The sequence below is a fragment of the Marmota marmota genome, unplaced genomic scaffold (genome assembly GCF_001458135.2).
Source record: "Marmota marmota marmota unplaced genomic scaffold, marMar, whole genome shotgun sequence".
In the NCBI taxonomy this organism is placed as follows: Eukaryota; Metazoa; Chordata; class Mammalia; order Rodentia; family Sciuridae; genus Marmota; species Marmota marmota.
Window position 1 is genome coordinate 5757350 of NW_026000093.1, and position 4194 is coordinate 5761543.

Sequence of the window (4194 nt, forward strand, 5' to 3'; positions counted from 1 at the left end):
CAAGTCAGGAGAGCTTGGGACCCATCAAGGACACGGGTGAGCTGAGATCTGTTGCCTGAGTTCTCAGCCTCTCTTCAAGGTTTAGTGAAGGCCTCGGTTGCAGAGTTCCTAAAAATTCTTTTTTTGTGATATTGGAGTTGAACCCAGGACCTTACACATGCTAGGCAAGAACTCTACTATTGAGCTACATCATAAGACCTTTTTATTTTTTATTTAGAGACAGGGTCTTGCTGAGTTGCCCAGGCTGGTCTTGAACTTGTAATGCTCCTGCTTCAGCCTCCCATCAAGCAGCTAAGATTATAGGCATGTTCCACCGCATCTGGTAAGTTCCTTAAAATTCTTACAAACTATTTTTTGTTCCCCCAGTTGGTTTACCAAACCAATTATAAAACAAACAACACAACAGCCATTGTAGTAATTGAGCTCTGTAGAGGCAGCTCTGGGGAAAGTGAGCTAGCTGGGCACTAGATGACTGTGCCTCACTGAGAAAAAAAAATAATTGAACATGGGCAAAGGAGACCCTAAAAAGCCAAGAAGAAAAACATTATCCTATCAAATCTTTGTACACACTCATCAGGAGGAGCACATAAAGAAGCACCCGGATGCTTGAGTCAGCTTCTCAAAGTTTTCCAAGAAATGCTCAGAGAGGATGATCATGTCTGCTAAAGAAAAAGTAAAATTTGAGGACATGGCCAAGTCAGACAAGGCCCATTATGAAAGAGAAAATCAAAATCTGTATTCTTCTGCATGGAGAAACAAAAAAGAAGTTCAAGGATCCCGATGTACCCACAAGGCCTCCACTGACTTTGTTCTTGTTCTGTTCTGAATATTGCCCCCAAATTAGAGGAGAACCACCTGGCCTATCCATTGGTGATGTTGCAGAGGAGCTGAGAGAGATGTGGAATAACACTGATGCAGGTGACAAGCAGCCCTGTGCAAAGAAAGCTGCTGAGCTGAAGGCAGCACACAAAAGGGATGTGGCTGTCTCCCAAGCTCAGGAAAACCTGATGCAATAGAAAAGGGCATCATCAAGGGAGAACGAAACAAGAAAAATCGGGAGGAGGAGGACGGCAAGGGAAGGATGAAGGATGACGAAAGATGAAGAGGGTAACAAGGAGGAGGAAGATGAAGAAGATGATGATAAATAAGTTGGTTCTAATACAGTTTTTTTTTTTTTTTTGTCTATAAAGCATCTAGCCCCCTGTACTCCATTCACTCCTTTTATTTTTTATTTTATTTTTATTTTTGGGAACAGGGATTGAACTCAGGGGCCTTAACCATTGAGCCACATCCCTAGCCTTTAAAAAACATTATTTAGAGACAGAGTCTCACTGAGTTGCTTAGAGCCTTGCTAAATTGCTGAGGCTGGCTTTGAACTCATTATCCTTCTGCCTCAGCCTTCCAAGCCACTGGGATTATAGGCGTGTGACACCGCGGTTGGCCTACTTTGTCATTTTGAGAGAGAGAAAAAAAATGTTGCAGCTGTTTTGTTGACATTCTGACTGCTTTTCAGTACATACGGCTTTTTTATTACTTAAAAAAATAAAAGAAAAAGAAAAACACTCTGACATTTTCAGAATATGGGGCAAAGCTACAACAAAGACATGAGGCTGTTGGTATATCTGAGAAGGGCCTGTTAGAGAAGGGATGCATTTGCAAAGGATTTGGTGCAGCAAAACAAAAATGCAAGGTTTTGAAAAGACCCCGAAGGAAAAGTGCTGAAATTGATGCCATATGTAAATAGATTAAACCTGGTGTGACCTTAGGCAGAACTTGCTCATCACAGTATCTACCTGGATGCGTGTGTCCGTGGTTGTAGGGGGTGGTAGGTGAATGGGCAGCCAGGGGAAATTAGTTCCGCTTTTAAGTGAATCAATCTGGAACCCGGTAAGAACACAGAGTTACTCCAAGATCTCTCATACAGGGAGCAGCGTGGCCCGGGCATGATCACTGGATCCTGAAATGCTGTATAATTACTGAGCAAAAGCACCCTTTAGTGATATGAACTCCTTTTGCTGGATAGTACCCATTTGCATGGATGCATTTTTACACAGGCCCCCCTATGTAGCTTGACTCCCAAAGCCACACCCCATCACTTCCCATGTGCTGTTCACCATCACCCTCCCCTCTACCTTCATTTCCTCCTGATCCTTATGGTGATTTCTGTTGCTAAGGACTCCACATGGCCTGTGGACATCTAGGCAATATCATTCTGGATTAAAAGGAAGAATTGGGAGGCTAATTTGGGGTCAGCAAGAATCACCCGATGCTCATGAGTTGCTTCCAACTGTAGCACAATCTCTCATCTGTGGAGCCTAGTACCTGTGCAACCTTGTTTTTACTTTGAAGATGCAAGTGACCCACCAGTGTTTCTCTCTCTCTTCCCCCAGAAATCATCTTCTTTGACTTCTTTATAGCCTCTGGATATTTCCTACTGGATACCTGTTTATTAGGTTTTGCATGTGACTTAAATCTAATTCCCCTAATTCTCCACATCTCTTGTACCCTTCCTTCTGTCTGCTCTTTGAAGTCAGGTGTGAGGCGCACAAGGTCCTGTTCTTACCTACAGTGCTTCTTGTCAATTGCTGCCCCTCATTGGGAAAGTCACTCCTTATAGGAACTAACCCTCCCAGAGCTGACTTCACACCTTCCCACGCTCCTTTGCATTCAGAGGCCTTCTCTTGTTGTAGATGCTCATGTCTGAAACACAACATGTGGTTTCCTTCCCTAATCAACTCCAGGGCTCTTTCTCTTTCTGAATTCTCTGTTAGTACAGCCAGTATCAGCATTAAAATTCCCCAACCTTAAGCCTCTTCTCTCTGCCACCTCTTCCCCCTTGCCTCTAACCCTGAGTCTATTCAAGCCTTCTAAGACATTGGCCTTTTCTCAACACACTCTCCCTTTCCATTTCCAGTGGTTTCCATAACGGCAGCTCATACTTGAGTGTCCTGTCAAGTGCCCTGCCTCTAGGCTCTCTCCCTTCCACCCAAACACGGAAGGTGTGGCTCATACACACTGCAGAGACCCTACCTCATGCCACGCTTCCTTCTGCACTCAGCACAATGCCTTTTGAAACATAGGCACTCGACAAGTGTTTGTGTAATGAATGGGCCAAAAGAGGTGTATGGGAGGTTGCCACTTCTGAGGCACAAGTGGCAACCGAGATAGGAAAAGATTGCAATTGCAATTTACAAATGCTCCTCTGCTGAAAAGAAAAAAGAAGTTTAAGCTATAAATATTCTTCCTGGATAATTAAACAGAATAAAAGGTAATAATAGTTCGCATAAAATGCAATCACATTTTAATGGATTCTGAAAATTAAGCGGGCTTTCTGACAATAAATCTTAACACATTTCCATTACCCATATTAGAGAATCATAATTTCTGGTGACTCAGAAATGGCCCAGACCTTTGAATTACACTGAAGTTATTATCATGGAGCCTGAAAATTGTATTCTTGGTAATAAAGAATTAAACATAGTCACTCTAAAATGGCAGATGTTGTTGGATCTGGGGTTTGATTTTATCCAACTTGCTAAGCTTGTAAGTTATCCTGTTAGTGTATTATGACTCTTTCAGAAGACATAAGATTCTTGAGTTGGAGCAAAGGATTTAATAATACAGAGCAGTGTCATGATTGTCACTAGTTTTCTTGTTCTCTAAGACCTAAAGGAAGAAACAGCCCAGATGGATGACTGCGAGTGGGTGAGTTGAGTTACAGAAGAGGGGCATCCCTCTGAAGAGTCTGCTCTGTGATCCACGGGGAGGCAGAGATTCAAGATTGTCCACTGCAAACACAACCCAGAAAAATGACTTGGGTAAAGAGTGTCAGAGACTTGCATTCTTGATAGACCTGGAAAGAGCCTATAGGGATGCTGAGAGCCATGGTGAATTGTCTCTGCCAAGATGTCAGATGAAAATTTATATTCAAAGTAACATTCATTCTTAGCTTTCTGATTTAGGGCATAGACAATTAGGATTAGTCGATGATTGACTTTTATCCAAAAATAAACTTGGTGGTCATAAAAATTAAAAATTAATAATTAGTAACTAATTATGGGCTGGGGATGTGGCTCAAATGGTAGCGTGCTTGCCTATCATGCATGAGGCACTGAGTTTGGTTCTCAGCACCACATTAAAAAAAAATAAAATAAAGATATTGGGTCCACCTAAAACTAATATATATATATATAT

General features: G+C 42.1%; 1 pseudogene; it reads left to right on the forward strand.

Annotated features, from left to right (window-relative positions):
- The first annotated feature begins 505 nt into the window (after positions 1-505).
- On the forward strand, positions 506-1148 carry LOC107142328 (annotated as a pseudogene).
- Positions 1149-4194: the final 3046 nt, after the last annotated feature.